The sequence below is a fragment of the Pristis pectinata genome, chromosome 20, assembly GCF_009764475.1.
Source record: "Pristis pectinata isolate sPriPec2 chromosome 20, sPriPec2.1.pri, whole genome shotgun sequence".
Taxonomy (NCBI): domain Eukaryota; kingdom Metazoa; phylum Chordata; class Chondrichthyes; order Rhinopristiformes; family Pristidae; genus Pristis; species Pristis pectinata.
Window position 1 is genome coordinate 3,903,208 of NC_067424.1, and position 18,519 is coordinate 3,921,726.

General features: G+C 45.2%; 1 protein-coding gene across 1 annotated transcript in view; it reads right to left on the reverse strand.

Annotated features, from left to right (window-relative positions):
* LOC127581016 (decorin-like) overlaps positions 1-16,949 on the reverse strand; it is a 51,480-nt gene extending 34,531 nt beyond the window's left edge. Inside the window, exon 1 of the mRNA XM_052035075.1 lies at positions 16,818-16,949. The gene's annotated coding sequence lies outside the window, so the exon portion shown is untranslated. The remainder of the gene's footprint in view (positions 1-16,817) is intronic.
* Between the last annotated feature and the right edge of the window lie 1,570 nt (positions 16,950-18,519).

Below are 18,519 nucleotides of genomic sequence, written 5' to 3' on the forward strand. Positions count from 1 at the left end.
AGAAGATACAAAAGCTTGAGAACAAAAGCTTGAGAACAACCAGGCTCAAGGACAACTTCTACCCCGCTGTTATCAGACTCTTGAATGGACCTCCTATACGATAAGGATGAACTCTTGATCTCTCAACCTACCTCGTCATGGCCCTTGCACTTTATTTGTCTACCTGCACTGCACTTTCTCTGTAACTGGAACACTACATTCTGCATCCTGATTTTTCCTTTTGTATTACCTTGATGTACGTGCGGAATAGCAGAGGTTCGAAACCATCCTCTGATATTTTGCACGCAACATTAGTAGTGTAGCGGTTAGCGTAATGCTGTTACAGCGCCAGCAACCCGGGTTCAATTCCGGCCACTGTCTGTAAGGAGTTTGTACGTTCTCCCCTTGTCTGTGTGGGTTTCCTCCGGGTGCTCCGGTTTCCTCCCACATTCCAAAGACGTACAGGTTAGGAAGTTGTGGGCATGCTATGTTGGCGCCGGAAGCGTGGCAACACTTGCGGGCTGCCCCCAGAACACTCTACGCAAAAGATGCATTTCACTGTGTGTTTCGATGTACATGTGACTAATAAAGAAATCTTATGTACAGGATGATCTGTCTGGATGGAAGGCAAACAAAAGCTTTTCACTGTATCTCAATACATGTGACAATAATAAACGAATTACCAAATACAGGAGTTGCCTATTCAGCTGCTTGAACTGTTCCTACAATCAGGCAACATCAGGCAATGACTGAAAAGTAACATGTGGTTCTAGCTTCCACTGTTACAGTGAAACAGCCATAAACATCCAGTTATTTGCAGTAAACGAGCTTCTGTTTTCTGCAAAGCATGTCTGGTTTGTTGCTGAACCTCAAATTAACTTTGGAGTCTTTAAATTATAACACAAGAGTAACAGCAAATGTAAACCATCTGCCCCAGGGCCCATGAGTGTAGATTTACATTTAATTTACACAAAGAATACCACAAATGACATTGTGACTAATCTCATCAACAACTGTAATTTCCGAACTGTGGCCCTGTACTTTTCTCGTTACTTTGGCACTCAGTAGGGGGAACAGACTGGGTGGAGGCTGTTTCTTCAGACTGGGAGTCTGGAAGTAGGGGGCCAGAGTCTTAGGATAAAGGGTCGGACATTTAGGACTGTGATGGGGAGAGTTTATAGAACATGGAACAGTACAGCACAGGAACAGGCCCTTCAGCCCACAATGTCTGTGTTGAACACGATGCCAAATTAAACTAAATCTCTTCTGCCTGCACATGATCCGTATCCCTCCACTCCCTGCATGTTCATGTGTCTATGTAAAAGTCTCTTAAATGCCTCTATTGTACCTGCCTCCACCACCAGCCCGTTCCAGGCACCCACCGCTCTCTGTGTAAAACACTTGCCCCGCACATCTTTAAACCGTGTGCTCCTTGTAAATTGCCCCTGGTATGTAAGTGGATGGTCAGATTGAAGGGAATCTGGGAAAGTAAAATGGGATTAATGATTGATGGACAGCACAGACTCGATGGGGTGAAGGGCCTGTTTCCATTCTGTATGATTTTGAAAGAGTTATTATGAAAATAGTTGCCTAGAAATTGAATTTCACTCTCCTTTGCAGCATTAAACATGCAAGTAAGTGAGTACCAATGTCCACGTGGATATCCTGAAAAAATTGGCAAAATTAGAAAATCCTAAAAGCTTCTCAATGGAAAATCGGTGCCCTGCGTGACCTATAATGCCACTCGATCTGGAGATGACACTGGGAATACAACAGCTACTCCAAGGCAAATCAGGCATGGAAGGGTCCTGGCTAAATCCCCCCGTGGTGGGATTTCCTCGGGAATGAGCACTGGTGTGCAATAACCTAGAGAAAAATGATCTTGTGCATGATTTACCAATAAAAAAAATCTGTACACAAATAGATCCAATTTCTGGACAACTTAATGCTCCCATGCAGAAATACTATCATCATTTCTTATTTAGTTCCATCCGGATGTTGAAGAATTAACATCATTGGTTTGGACAAAGGCATGCCCACAATGTGATGGGCAAGGAGAGGGAAAGGTGCACAAACCGATGGAATGAGAGTGGTGAGGAACCTCAAACACCATTCAAAGTTGTGGCAACATAACAGAGGGATGGGTTCCCAATTTCAGAAGATCCCATATCAATCAAACATCCAATTGCAGGTAAACAGGGGGAGACTGAATGCCACCAATATCAACCGCAAGAAATTAAACAAAATCTTGTGTGTGGATATCACTGAGAAAGCCGGCGTTTATTGTCCATTCCTGATTGCCCCAAATTGAGAGGCAGTTAAGAGTTAAGCATATCTGTGCATCAAGAGACAGGAACATAAATCAGACCAGGTAGATTTCTTTCCAAGAAGAACATTACAAACTTCTACCACTTTCCGGTATATTCATGATTGCATTAACAAGGATAGAATTTAAATTTCCCGCCTGCCATATTGGTATTTGTACTCATGTCTCTGGATCAATGATCCAGAGCTTTGGTCACTAGTTCTGCAACTTAACTACTGCATCAAAGTATGCTACACTACACTGTGGAAAAAGAGGTAGGATCACAGGAGAATGCAGTAAGTAGGTGCTGATTGGAACAGAGCCAAGCCCTGCCCATAAAAGACTTCGATAGCTGGCTAGGCCAACAGTCAAAGTTATTAACGACTTTGACTGTTATAGAGTCATTGAGTCATACAGCATGGATACAGGCCCTTCGGCCCAACTTGTCTGTGCCGACTGTGTTGTCCAGTGAGTTAGTCCCATCTGCCCACGTTTGGCCCATAGCCCTCTAAACCCCTCCTATCCATGGACTTATCCAGATGGCTTTTAAACGTTGTTAATGTGCCCGCCTCAACCACTATTTTTGGCAGCTCATTCCAAATACGCACCACCCTTTGCGCGAAGAAGCTGCCCCTGATGTCCCTTTTAAATCTCTCACCTCTGATCTCAAACCTGTGCCCTCTTGTTTTTAGCTCCCCCTCCCTGGGAAAAAGACTGTGTGCCTTCACCCTGTCTATGCGCCTCATGATCTTATGTACCTTTATCAGGTCACCCCTCAATCTCCTACATTCCAGGGAATAAAGTGCTAGTCTACGCAACCTCTCCTTGTAACTCAGGCCCCCAAGTCCAGGCAACATCCTGACAAATCTTTTCTGCACTCTTTCTAGTTTAATAATGTCTTTCCTATAACAGGGTGACCAAAACTGTACAGTGCTCCAAGTGCAGCCTCACCAACATCTTGTACAAGACTGTTGTCGAATATCCTTGCTCACCTCAAATACTCAAGATGTTAAACAATTGACAAGTTTTAAAGATTATGAAAAGTCAAAGAAGAAATATTTTAAAAAATCGAAAGCACAAAGAATTAACTAAAATACAAATTACCTTTTGCGTTCCTATCCAAGCTACAACATTCCTGTTAATTCAAACAAATGCTTTGCAGTTCCTGCACTTCTTCACCTTAAGGTCTGGACAATTCATTAACTCCCGCTTCATGGCATTGATGGCGTGCTGCAGCAAACCACTGGCAGACTCTGGTCAGCAAGCTGAGGACTTGCGTGTTTGCCAGACAAGTCCTGAACTCATGGTACCTGTGGTAGGGTGAATGCCTGGAGTTGAGCTTACTGTACAACTGTTGGCACTTTGCAGGAACTTCTGGGTCATTCACTCTGCTGCCTGACCTCAGGATAAGAATAGTTTGCCCCTTCTATTCTGGAAATTCTTTCTTTGTGGGAATTCTACCCTTCCCTCCATAGGGATTTCTATCACAGAGTCATACACCATGGAAACAGACCCTTCAGACCAACCGGTCCACGCTGATCAAGACACCCATCTGAGCTGGTCCTATTTACCTGCATTTGGCCCATATCCCTCTATAAACCTTTCCTATCCATGTACCTGTCCAAATACCTTTTAAATGCAGTTAATGTACCTGTCTCAACCACTTCCTCTGGCAGCTCGTTCCACATACTGACCACTCTCTGGGTGCAAAAGTTGCCTCTCAGGTTCCTATTAAATCTCTCCCCTCTCACCCTAAATCTATGCCCTCTAGTTCTTGATTCCCCAACTCTGGAAAAAACACTGTGTGCATTCACCCTGGCTATGCCCCTCATGATTTTATACACTCTATAAGATCATCCCTCATTCTCCTACACTCCAAGGAATAAAGTCCTAGCCTGCTCAACCTCTCTCCATAACTCAGTCCCTTGAGTCCCAGCAACACCCTGGTAAATCTCCTCTGCATTTTTTTCAACCTAATGGCATCTTTCCTATAGCAGGGTGACCAGAACTGAAAACAATATTCAAAGTGTGGCCTCACCGACGTCTTGTACAACTGAACATAACACCCCAATTTTTATACTCAGTGACCTGACTGATGAAGGCCAGCGTGCAAAAGGCCTTCTTCACCACCCTGTCTACCTGTGACACCACTTTCAGGGAACTATGTACTTGTGCTCCCAGGTCCCTCTGTTCTACAGCACTCCCCAGGACCCTGCCGTTCACTGTGAAAGTCCTACCATCGTTTGTATTCCCAAAATGCAACACCTTGCACTTATCCGAATTAAACTTGATTTACCATTCCTCAGCCCACTTTCCCAGCTGATCAAGATCCTTCTGTAATTCCTAATAACCATCTTCTCTGTCTATTGATCTCTTTGAGCTTGTTCACCTTCAACATTTTCAGCTTCCACCTCTTGTCTTCTCTCAAGTGCCTATCAAACCTTCCTTTAGAAATGTATCCTTTTCTTCAACGTTGTTTCTCTCTCCACAGACACTGCCTGACCTGCTGAGTATTTCCAGCAATTCCTGTTTTTATTTTGAATTGCCAGCAATTTCTGTTTTTATTTCAAATTTCCAGCATCCGCAATATTGTGGTTTTGTCTCGGGACTTATCTTTTTGGGAATGGCTCAAATACTCATCAAATAAATTTGGTGAGGCTTAGGGAGAGCCAGAACAAACACAAACATTTGGATTTTTTTTACACACATAAACAGCTCCTTGACCTTGGTGAATGTACAGAATCCCTGGAAGATTAATTCCCTTTAGTTTGTGGTAGAGCAGTGGGTCTGGGAATTTTTAGAGAGAAAAGGGAGATTGCATGCAACATCAGAAAGAAACATGTCCTACTTCCAAGGTTCACTGGTCCGAACTCGTACTGCAGGGCACAGAAGAAGAAGAAGAAAATCCTTTGGAAAGTATTCGAACAGAATGAGTTTAAGTTTTAGAAAACAGGACCACTTAGGGGCACAGTAGCATAACGGTTAAGTTACTGGACTAGCAGCTAGGGTTCTGGGTCATTGATCCAGAGGCGCAAGTTCAAATACCACCCACTACGAAAGGAATTAAATTCACATAATTAAATAAACCTGAATTTTTTAAAATAGCCGGTCTATGTAATTGTATCCATGAAACCCATTGTTGTAAAATCCCATCTGGGTCACTGATATCCGTCAGGGAAGGAAGTCTGTCGTCCTTACCTAGTCTGACCTCTATGTGACTCCAGACCCATCAATGTGGTTGGCACTGAAAAGTATCCTCTGTCCAGGGGCAATTAAGGATGGATAATAAATGCTGTTAGTGAATGAATTAAGAAATGATTAAGGACTTCCTATTAACCACTGTGGTAGAGAGAAAGAATAATTTATACTTTGGAGTCCATTTCTTTCCATTAATGGACTGTGATTGGGCGATTGAAAACTTTAAGTTACTTTTCTTACCCTTTTCTCTTCATCTATTCTCTGGACTCTTTTGTTTTATTCTCCTTTCTGTTCCTGAATAAATCTAAAACAACCTCTATCAGGGTCTACAGAGGGATCTTGGGGTCCAAGTCCACAGAGTGGAAGTCCACACAAATAGATAGGGTGGTGAAGGCGTATGGCATGCCTGCCTTCATTGATCGGGTCATTGAGTATGACAGGAGGTCATGTTGAAGCTGTATAAAACTTTGCTTCAGCTGCCCTTGGAGTACTGTGTGCATTTCTGGTCACCCCATTACAGAAAGGATGTGGAGGCTTTGGAGAGGGTGCAGAAGAGGTTCACCGGGATGCTGCCTGAATTAGAGAGTATGAGCTATGAGAAGTTGAACAAACTTGGGTTGTCTTCTGGAGCGGCAGAGGCTGAGGGGAGACCTGATAGAGGTTTATAAAATTATGAGAGGCATAGATAGGGTAGATGGTCAGAATCTTTTCCCCAGGGTAGAAGCGTCAAATACTAGAGGACATGTATTTAAGGTGAGAGGGGGAAAGTTTAAAAGAGATGTGCAGGGCAAGTTTTTTACACAGAGAGTGGTGGGTGCCTGGAACGGGCTGCCAGAGGTGAGAGTGGAGGCAGATACAGTAGTGGTGTTTAAGACGCTGTTAGATAGACACATGAATATGCAGGAAATGGAGGGATGTGGATCAGGTGCAGGCAGAAGGGATTTAGTTTAATTAGACATTGTGTTCAGCACAGATATTGTGGGCCACAGGGCCTGTTCCTGTGCTGTACTGTTCTATGTTCTATGTTCTTTGTTAAGCCCTTGCCCCATGTCCCTTTGGCCCTTAAATGCTTCTAACCTTTTGTAATTCATCTTAACTCTCATTGGTTAAGATGCAGAGTCAGTCCTGTCACTCACCAATGGCCCTGTATCCTCTGCGCTTTGCGCAGCCAGCAAGTTCAAGGGTAGAAGTTCAATGAGCTGGAAGCTGTTGGAGATGCTTCACCAACAGGAAGCTGCAGAGGCATGAATCCATCAGAAAATTCGAGCCCACCCACGTTTTGTTAGGCTTCATTCTCACTTGAAAGTAATTACCCATACAGCATCTCAACAGTGCCCATAGACCAAGGGAATGAACTAAGGGAATGAACAAGAAAGGGGGGGAAAGAGAGACGCTGGTGTGTTCATCTGCAGGTCCTTCAGGGCAGCAAGACAGATCAATTAGCTGCTTGGAAAGGCATGTGTGCTGTTTTCCTTCTCAGGCGAGGCACACAGAGCAGAGAACTGTGCGCAACACTAGTTAGACCACAGAGCGAGAGCTGGGAGCAGTTCTGGTCACCTTATGACAGTAAAGATGTGGTTGTGCTGGACAGAGTGCAGAGATTTATGAGACGATTATCAGAACTGGAGAATTGTAGCTCCAAGTAAAGATTGGAGAGGCTGTGATTGTTTTCTTTGGAACAGAGGAAGCTGGGGAGAGGCTTAATTGCAGTATATAATGAAGAGGATTGAGATGGAGCTTCCTATTTACCTTGGCAGAAGGGTCAAATGCCAAATGTGCAGAGTTAAAGTAATTGGTACAAAGATTAGAGGAGAGAGGAAGAGGTGCTTGTGCCCAGAGGGTGGTGGGGTTCTAGGACTCACTGCCCGGCAGGCTGGAAGAGGCAGAAACCCTCCCCACATTTGAACAATACCAGGGTGTGTACCCAGGGAGCCGTGACCTGCAGGGCAACCAACCCAGTCCTGCAAGGCGGGATTAGGCTTGGGAATTCTTCTGCAACCAGCAGAGGCCATGGGCCAAATGGCCTCCTCTGCGCTGTACATGTTCTGTGATATGATCGGTCATCAATGTGTTCTCCAATCAACATCCTCTTTCGAATGTTTACAGATGCACTGTAGAAAGGATCATCTCCGGATGCATCACAGCTTGGTATGGCAACTGCTCTGCCCGGGACCACAAGAAACTGCAGAGAGTTGTGGACACATCCCAGTGTGTCACAGAAACCAACCTCCCCTCCATTGACTCTCTCTACACCCTGCTGCCTCAGGAAAGCAGCCAACCTAATCAAGGACCCCTCCCACCTATCTCTTCTCCCCTCTCCCATTGGGCAGAAGATACAAAAGCTTGAGAACACGTACCACCGGGCTCAAGGACAGCTTCTATCCCACTGTTATCAGACCTCTTATATGTTAAATATAAACTCTTGATCTCCCAATCTACCTCGTCGTGACTGCACTGCACTCTCTGTACAACTGTAATACTACATTCTTCATTCTGTTTCTCTTTATATGTATTTATGTGTGACATGATCTGTCTGGATGGCATGCAAACAAAAGTTTTTCACTGTTTTTCACTAACAGTGAATAATAAACCAATAGTAATACCAAGGCACAGCTTATGGGAATGTCAGCACTAATAAAACAGCTTTATTTTAGATTCTTCTGCAGTTTACAATCTGCCCAGAAACAGAGTTGAAACTGTGTGTGCACCAGAAAGCAAACCATGAGAAATAGTCTCTCCCAGGGCAAATAAAACTGTGGGAAAACAAATCCATTCTTCAGAATGAGTTATATTGCAGGATACTTTCCTTTTCGGATGCATCAGATCTTCCATTGAAAGTTCAAAATCCAAAATGCAGCTTCATTAAGACTGAGCTCAGTTCAGTCAAAAGAGCTTTAATGCTGTAAATTCCATGACTATAACATGATTTGATGTGGTTCTGTACTTTCGCAGATTACGGTATTTGGGAACTTGGGATAATTCGAGTCCTCTGGAGCAAGCTGTGCTTTTCCCTGGGCTTGCAAACTTTCACTAATGAGATCCAGATGTGGCTTCCTAACTGTGAACCTTAAGTCAACACTAGCTGCCTGCCTAAAACATCGATGTACCTAGTGGACAGGGCTAGGAGAAGGTGCAGAGGTACCACACTCACCAGTCAGGTCTCCTGACCTGTCACACAATCCTTCGATAACAAAAGACCGGACAATTCTCCCATTCCCATTGTGAGTGTTTGTTGCAGGTTTCGGTTGGCTAAATTGATGTTCACTCCTTTGGACTCTCTTCAGATTCCCTGACTAAGAACTTGGAAGCAACGTGCTGACATCTTTGTAGCAATATTGGCAGAGACTCAGCTTGGCTGATTGCAATCACTTCATTCCACTCAAGGAAAGAACGTACAGATGGCAAGAAGCTCGCTTGAACAAAACAATTAGAGACTTAATGAATTCATGGGTTATATAAGTCTTAACGACATATCTGAACACTTTAAATGTAGGCTCTATATATGTGTTCTGGCATTGGGTTATGCATGGGCTGTTGGTAGTACCAATGATCAAAAGTCTTTTGAAGCCTTTTGGCACCGAAGAACTTGAGTTGTGGGAGTTTGGTTCCCCCCAGAATATGGAGCCAACCTTCAGAGATGCAACAGCTGTCAGTGAAGGTAGAGGGGGTGGGGTGTTCAGCCAGGAGAGGTCAGGGCTGGTGTTGAGGTGGTCATCCATCAGGAGTACAGGGTCACACGTCAATACCAGGGACAATCGTGGTGGTGGAGGAGAGAGGTGCTTGGGAGTTGAGGCCATTGGGTGCTGGCGGGGAGTTGTCCTGAAGAACAAAAGTTAAGTATCATTTTACTTAATAGAAGTCAACTCATTTGACTTGATAGAGGTGTTCAAGATAATAAGAGGCATAGATCGAGTGGACTTTTTCCCAGGGCGACAATGGCTAACACGAGTGGACATAATTTTAAGGTGATTGGAGGATGGTATAAGGGGGATGTCAGGGGTAAGTTTTTTACACAGAGAGTGGTGGGTGCACGGAACATCATTTTCTCTAACTTCCGGTAACCACTCCCCTCTGTCCCCTTCCTTTTGTTTATTATCCTGATCCCACCGGCCCCATCCATGGGCGGAGGAGAGGAAAGAAGATGGGGTGATGGGACTCTGGGGAAGGTGGTGGTTGAGCTGGTGGTCCCAGCTGCTTGAACTGCCGTAGCCCTTCTGGTGAAGGTGCTCCCACAGTGCTGTTGAGAAGGGAGTTCCAGATTTCGACTCAGTGACGATGAAGGAACAGGTGATATATTTCCAAGTCAGGATGACTTGTGACTTGGAGGGAATCCACAGGTGGGTGGTGTCCTCTGCACCTGCTGCCCTTGCTTTTCCTTGTGGTAGAGGTCATGGATTTGGGAGATGCTGTTGGAGTAGCCTAGGCGAGTAACTGCAGTGTATTTTGTAGGTGGTATTACAGCCACTGTGTGCTGATGGTGAAGGAAATAAATACATAGCGTGGTGGATTTGGAGGTAATTAAATAGGCGACATTGATAAGATAAGATAAGATAAGATAAGATAAGATACCTTTATTAGTCACGTGTACGTCGAAACACACAGTGAAATGCACCTTTTGTGTAGAGTGTTCTGGGGGCAGCCGGCAAGTGTCGCCGCGCTTCCGGCGCCAACATAGCTTGCCCACAACTTCCTAACCTGTACGTCTTTGGAATGTGGGAGGAAACCGGAGCACCTGGAGGAAACTCACGCAGACACGGGGAGAACGTACAAACTCCTTACAGACAGCGGCCGGAATTGAACCCAGGTCGCTGGCGCTGTAATAGTGTTATGCTAACCGCTACACTACCGTGCCTGCCCCTGCAACATTGATGTTGTTATTCTTATATTGTTGGAATTGTACTCATCCAGGGAAGTAGTGTGGCGTCATCTGTGCTTTGTAGATGGTGGAAAGGCTTTGGTGTGTCAGGAGTTGAGTCACTTGCCTCGAGATACCTGACCTTTGATCTGCACCAATAGCCCTGGTATTTATGTGACTGGACCATCCAAGTTTCTGGTCAATGGTCACTCCCAGGATGCTGATGCTGGGAGGGCTCAGTGATGGTGGTACCATGGAATGCCAATGGTTGGACTCCTTCTTGTTGGAAATAATCATTGCCTGACACTTCTGTGGCAAAAGTATTACTTGCCATTTCTCAAACTATTCCTGGATGTTGAATGCAGGCATGGACTGCTTCACTTGGTGAAGAGTAGAACTGAAGATTGTTCCACTTATGATGGAAAGAAAGTCATTGGTGAAGCAACTCAAGGGACACTGCCCCAAGGAACTCCTTGGATAATTGAACTGTATGGCCCTTAATCCGTGGGATCAGAGTCTGGAGCTCTCCTATGATAACTTGTTTTGCCGGGGAACATCTAAGGATGCTTGCTCCCAGGGCAACATGGATTAATTTCCCCAACAACATTCCGTGGGAAACATTGCACAGGGAATGACGTCGCTCAGTGTGGGAATGATATAGGAGAGTGACTCACACTGGGAAGTGCCTGGTTGAGTTTGCAGTCACTGAGCTACACTCTGTCCGAGGCACATTTCACCAGGTGTTGCTGGAATAAACAGTGTGATGCAATTGAACTTCAAGATCAAGCCAAGAGTTTTGTGTTTTAACTTTTTTGGTATCACTCTTATTAACTGCAGGCTCGATGAGGAGGCTGGCCATCTGAAATAAGAGCTGTGGCTAATGCTTTTATGATTAATCTCTTCACCAGAAGAAAATATTATTTTAAGTTGAATATTAACCTGTCGATTCTTTTGCATTCATTACCCAGATCAAAACAGTAATGTGCCTTCGAAGGATGTTATTGTCGTTATTGCCAAGGGCAGCCAAGAGGCTAACTTCAAGCTGAAGGAATTCTCTGATATATGAGTCTCTTTCCAAAATATTTCATCGACTCAAATGACTTTGCTTGATCTGTCAATCATAGAGTCATAGAATTTCACAGCACAGAAACAGGCCCTTCGGCCTAATTGATCCATGCCAACCAAGATGTTTGCCTGGGCTATTCCCATTTGCCTGTGTTTGGCCCATATCCCTCTAAACCTTTCCTATCCATGTGCCTGTCCAAATGTCTTTTAAACATTTTAATTGTATCTGTCTCTACCACTTCATCTGGCAGCTCGTTGCACATAACCACCACCTTCCGGGTGAAAAATTTGCCCCTCAGGCCCCCTTTAAATCTTTCCCCTCTCACCTTAAACTTGCCCTCCAGTTTTTGACTCTCCTACCCTGGGGAAAAGACAGTGACCATTCACCTTACCTGTGCCCCTCATGATTTTATACGCCTCTGTAAGGTCACCCCTCACTCTCCTATGCTCCGATAAATAAAGTCCCAGCCTGTCCAACCTCTCCCTATAACTCACGCCCTCGATTCTTGGCAACAATTTGCCCCAAGCCTCCGATCTCCCAGCCAACACCCCACAAACCACCAACTGTCTCTCCTCCCGCAATTAAAATGTCACCTTAACCATCCCCTGACCCTCCCCCACTGAACCTTGCCTTGACTTCCACTGACCTCTTACCCTGACTCTCACCCTCAACCTCCTACACTCCCTCTCTTCCTCGATTGCCCCAACTCTCTCAGCAGCTCCCATTCCAGGTCTGCTCCCCTGTCTCCCGTGATCCTCCCAAGACCCAGCCTTGGATTTACTTGAGACACAAAAGACTGCAGCTGCTGGAACAACAAACAAACAAACATAGAACATAGAACAGTACAGCACAATACAGGCCCTTCGGCCCACAATGTTGTGCCGACCTTTAAACCTCGCCTAAGACTATCTAACCCCTTCCTCCCACATATCCCTCCATTTTAAATTCCTGCATATGCTTATCTAGTAATCTGTTGAATTTGACCAATGTACCTGCCTCCACCACCGCCCCAGGCAGCGCATTCCATGCCCCAACCACTCTCTGGGTAAGAAACCTCCCTCTGATATCTCCCTTGAACTTCCCACCCATTACTTTAAAGCCATGCCCTCTTGCATTGAGCACTGGTGCCCTGGGAAAGAGGCGCTGGCTGTCCACTCTATCTATTCCTCTTAATATTTTGTACACCTCTATCATGTCTCCTCTCATCCTCCTTCTCTCCAAAGAGTAAAGCCCGATCTCCCTTAGTCTCTCCTCATAATCCATACTCTCCAAACCAGGCAGCATCCTGGTAAATCTCCTCTGCATCCTTTCCAACGCTTCCACATCCTTCCTATGCTGGAGGAACTCAGCAGGTCGGGCAGTATCTGTGGGTGGGGTGGGGTGGGGTGGGGGGGCAGGAGAAGGAATAGTCAATGTTTTCCTGTGTCAGGACTGGACAATTCCTTCCCTCCGTATCCCACCCCCCCCCCCCCCCACTCCCCCGACAGATGCTGCTCGACCCACTGAGTTCCTCTGGCAGACTGTTTGTTGGATTGACTTGACTTGCTTTGTGACGAGAGGGGAGTAATGGCCTCCCGTTATGCTAGGCACACCTGGCTAGTCTAGAGTCTTGTGCAGGCTGGAATATTACAGCAGGGACCCCCAAACCAAACAGTCACTCACCCCACTGCCCCCCACCCACCCACCTCACCGAACTCAGCCCCACTGCCACATCGTCCGTTTTCCAGGCCAATAGACTTTTTGAAGGATTGGATCAAGGGGAATGGAATTGGGATGGTGCTGAGACCCCAGCAGACCTACCTTGCAGTAAGACCATGACTACACTGAGGAGCTTCCTACAACGGCTTCAAATCCCTCATTTCAGCCACATCACTTTGAGAAAAGGAACTTCAGACAGAGATTGGCCCTGGCATTAATTACTTACTTATAAGGACACAAAACAAGGCCATTCAGTCAGAGTAATACAGCACGGAAACAGGCCCTTTGGCCCAACTCATCCATGCTGGCCAAGGTACCTTCCAGCCAGTCCCATTTGCCTGTGTTTGGCCCATGTCCCTATAAACCTTTCCTATCCATGTGCCTGTCCAAATATCTTTTAAATGTTGTAACTGTACCCACCTCTCCCACTTCCTCTGGCAGCTCGTTCCATACACCCACCACTCTCTGTGTGAAAAACCTGCCGCCTCAGATCTGCTTTAAATCTTTCCACTCTCACCCTTAACCCTCACCCTCTAGTTTTTGACACCCCCCCCCCCCCCCCACCCTGGGAACAAGACCTTGACAATCCATTGTGTCTAAGACCCTCATGATTTTATAAACCTCTATAACCTATACTCAAGACACAGGAAGCCCATAAAGATCATTCTTTATTTTGCTGTCGAACTACAACTTTTTCTCTTCAACTCCCCTTTGAGACTTTTTACACCAAGGGGCAATTAGCAGTGAATGACTAACCTGCCAACACCTCTTTGGGATGTGGGAGGAAACTGGAGCACCGGGGGGGAGGGGGGAACACACGCAGTCACAAGGAGAGTGTGCAAGCTTCTCACAGACAGCACTTGAGCTCAGGGATGAAGCAGGGTCTCTGGAGTTGTGAGGTCACAGCACCAACTGCTTTGCCAATGTGTCACCCCCTTTGGTTTTATGTACCTCTTCAAAGCTGGCACCATTGGCTGAAGCACAAAGTATTATAAAATTTAGTCGGAGGCCACTCAGCCCATTCTACCTCTGCCAGCTCTTTTGAAAGAATGAGTTAGCAGGTCAGTTTCCTTTCCTTTCTGAGCAGGGACCCTAACTGGGAAAAAGAGAGACATTCCAAAAGCAACATCCGGGGATGTGGGGAATTAGAACATAGAACATAGAAAACCTACAGCACAATTCAGGCCCTTCGGCCCACAAAGCTGTGCCGAACATGTCCCTACCTTAGAAATTACTAGGCTTACCCATAGCCTATTTTTCTAAGCTCCATGTACCTATCCAAAAGTCTCTTAAAAGACCCTATCGTATCCGCCTCCACCGCCGTTGCCGGCAGCCCATTCCACGCACTCACCACTCCCTGAGTAAAAAACTTACCCCTGACATCTCCTCTATACCTACTCCCCAGCACCTTAAACCTGTGTCCTCTTGTGGCAACCATTTCAGCCCTGGGGAAAAGCCTCTGACTATCCACACAATCAATACCTCTCATCACCTTATACACCTCTATCAGGTCCCCCCTCATCCTCCGTCTCTCCAAGGAGAAAAGGCTGAGTTCCCTCAACCTGCTTTCATAAGGCATGCTCCCCAATCCAGGCAACATTCTTGTAAATCTCCTCTGCACCCTCTCTATGGCTTCCACATCCTTCCCGTAGTGAGGCAACCAGAACTAAGCACAGCACTCCAAGTGGGGTCTGACCAGCATCCTATATAGCTGTAACATTACCTCTTGGCTCCTAAATTAGCAAGGTTAAACCAACCTTTGTTGAACTGGTTGTGAGAGAAAACAATACAAGTTTATTCAACCTCTCCTTATAGCATGTGCTCTCTAATCCAGGCAGCATCCTGGTGAACCTGTTCTGCACCCTCTACAAAACCTCAACATCCTCCTGTAATGGGGCTATCAGAACTGAATGCAAGAGTGGCTGAAGGTTGTCAGATTTAATATAGCTGAAGCAGACATACTTCAAGACATCCTCTGGGAGCTGGACCCCGCACCCAGACAGGACCCTCTAATGAGTGACTGAACAAGCCTGCTCCCATCACTGGGTGCATGGGTCACACACAACACTGAAAACCCCAGGAGTGGTGTCCGGCCCTCGACACCACTGCCCGTGTGTCAGGAGCACAGGACCCAAAGCAAGATCACCAATTTTGCAAATCTATCCACAATTTCCTTCAACAATAACTTTTGTCATGGAAATTCATTCATGCAAAGCACATGAACTTTGTAGCACTCGATGGAAGTTCTAGTCCAAGCAGCAGGCCACCAAAAGAGAAAAGGAAAGATTTGCTTTTCTATCGCAACCTCAGGAAGCCCCACTTTGCAGCAACGTTGGTGCAGACACTAATGTGATGAAGGAAACACGGCCTCTAAATTATGCACAGCAAGATCCCACAAGGAGAAATGTGATATTGACCAGATATTCTTTTTCTCAATGTTGATTAGGGCATAAATGTTAGTCAGGGAACTGGGTGTCACTTTATAATCACCCCCTGGGATCTATGTTTAGTCAAGAGAGTAGTAATCACCCCATTTTACCAACGCTCCAAAAGAATGCAGCATTCCCCCAGAATGGAACTAGCGACTGAGCCTAAGTTTCTGTGCACCATCCCTGGAGCAGAACTTGAACCCTCAATCTTCCGGCTGAGAGGTGCGATGTGGTCAAGTGAGCCATGGTAGTAGACAAATGTAAACGTGTGCCAAATACTGTAAATAAATTCCCTGGATTCAGCAACTAAGATTTACTGTGTACTGTGCAGTAAAATCAGAAATGTATCTATAAAAGAACTGAGTTGTGATTTTTTTAATACATCTAATTCACAGGGGAATTCCTTGTCCAACTCAGGAATTGGTTCCAACCATAAGTTAACCAGTTCCTCGGCTCTGTTACTAATTGCAACTTGACCAGGTAAGAATGAGACACAAGAGATTCTGCAGATGCTGGAATCTGGAGCAACACACACAACATGTTGGAGGAAATCAGCAGATCAGGCAGCATCTATGGAGGGAAATGAACAAAAGAACAAAAAAAAGGGTATCAACCTGAAACATCGACTGTTTATTTCCCTTCATAAATGCTGCCTGACCTGCTGAGTTCCTCCAGCATTTTGTGTGTGTTGCTGCAGGTAAGAATGGTGAGGTTGATAGGAGGGACCAAGACATCCATTTGCTCAGAGTGTGAACATTGGGGTATCTGGTGAGCATCTGGAAAATTATAACTGACACATCTGGTTAACACACCTGGAATCATGGTGGCTCAACGATTCTAAGTTAGCCATTGACTTCTCATTGTTTAATTGTCTTATCCTTTGCTACAGGGCAGAAGGAGGCCATTCAGCCCAACACACGGTTGCTATCTCTGTTGAAAGTGCAGCTGAGTTAGTCCTATTGCTCTGACCTCTCCCTATGGCATGAAGCTCTTTAACTTGAAGCAGTTCTCCAATCCTCTTTTAGAAGCTTCAACTGAATCTGCTTTAATCACCCTAAAAATGATTTCCCTCTGGTTGATGAACAACTCTGACTATAAATTCCCTATTTATAATGAAAATACTCAATAATAAAAATTAGGCAGCAACCAGTCACAAAGAGGTATTTATATTTGGTTGACTTTCCATACCATTCTGGTTTTTGATAAGTTATTGTAAAATTAGTCATTAAATCGTTAGCGTAAATGGTTCACCTTCCGTTTCATGAATACATAAGCGACGTTCCCTACCTGTCTCTCGGAGGCTGGATCTTCGGAAGGTGAGGTTATTGAATGGGATTGAGTCTGTGGGTTCAGTCCATTCAGGAGACCAAAGCTCTTCCTATTCAGGTAAGAAGAAAACAAATCTTTGCTGGATCTTTCCTCCCACAACCTCAACTTGCATGGAGCTGGCTCACAAAATAACACTAAATAACTGTATTCATATGGAAGTGATAAGTGCTGTAGCAAAGCCAAGAGCTGGTTTTATGGCCTAGGCTGGTACTTAAAATATTCTGCCCTAGGGTCCGCTGGGAAGGAACCCTCCGGTTCTCTCCTTCTCCTGAAATCCTTGGAATTTTGGAATTTTGCGGGTTTTTTTTTAATGTTTGGTATCGGTTGATCTATTAATGCTAATTCCTTTAAAACAATGACATTGTTGGCTTGTGAGGGTTATCCCACCTGGTCTGGAAGGAGGATTGTCCAATCTCCAATGCCACACGATGTGCCTCAAACAAAAACACCAAGCCCGCACCATGTCCCAAAGCGACTCCGTAAAATATTCCGCTGAAATCTTACGATTTAATTGTAAGCAGCTATGCTTATGAAAATAATGAGCAACTTCCGCAGAACATTGCAGTTGGCATTAAAGGGGATCAATAAACAGGCTTGTTAACTTGGCAGAAATGTCAGCGATGGGTTAATGGTAAAGTGGGAAGTAGATTGTGGAGCTAATTAATCAATGAAGCTATGTGTTTCTCAGATAGCCACCTTAAATGGAGAACACTTACACTCTGAATTAGCTCCCTGCAATTCCATACAAACCCGACCACTATTCTCCAGAGTTTGGTAGATTGAGAGGTGAGCTCAAGGTAGTGTGGAGTTTGGAGAAGAATTGGCAGAATGGGTGTGGGGATGTGTTTGCTGAGGCTCAGGAGTGTAGAACGAGGTGAAATAAAAACAGAAAAATCCGGAGATACTCATCAGGTCAGGCTGCATCTGTGGGAGGAGAAAATGTGACAATGTAGACACAGTCAGGCCATTGAGTATGGAAGTTGGCTTGGTGAGTTCCTCCAGCAGATTGGTTGGAATTGGTGTTGGGGTTGCTGAGGCCAGATATGGAATATTGTGTTCAGATTTGGTCACCCTGCTACAGGAAAGATGCCATTAAGCTGGAAAGAGTGCAGAGGAGACTTACGAGGATGTTGCCAGGACTTGAGGGACTGAGTGATGGAGAGAGGTTGAGCAGGTTGGGACTTTTTTCATTGAAACGTAGGAGAATGACGGGTGACCTTACAGGGGTGTATAAAATCATCAGGGGCACTAGAGTGAATGTGCATAGTCACTTTCCCGGAGCTGGGAAATCAAGAACTCGAGGGCATAGGTTTAAGGTGAGTGGGGAGAGATTTAACAGGAACCTGAGGGGTAACTTTTTCATCCAGGGAGTGATTGTTATGTGGAACGAGCTGTCAGGGGAGGTGGTTGAGGCAGGTACATTAACAACATTGGTAAGTTGGTAAATTCGTTTATTATAGTCACATGTACCAAGGTACAGTTAAATAACTTTGTTTTGCATGATGTTGTACAGATCATTTCATCACAGCAGTGTATTGAGGTAGTACAAGGGAAAACAATATCAGAATGCAGAATAAAGTGTTACAGTTACAGAGAAAGTGCAGTGTAGGCAGACAATAAGGTGCAACGTCATAACGAGATAGATTGTGAGGTCAAGAGT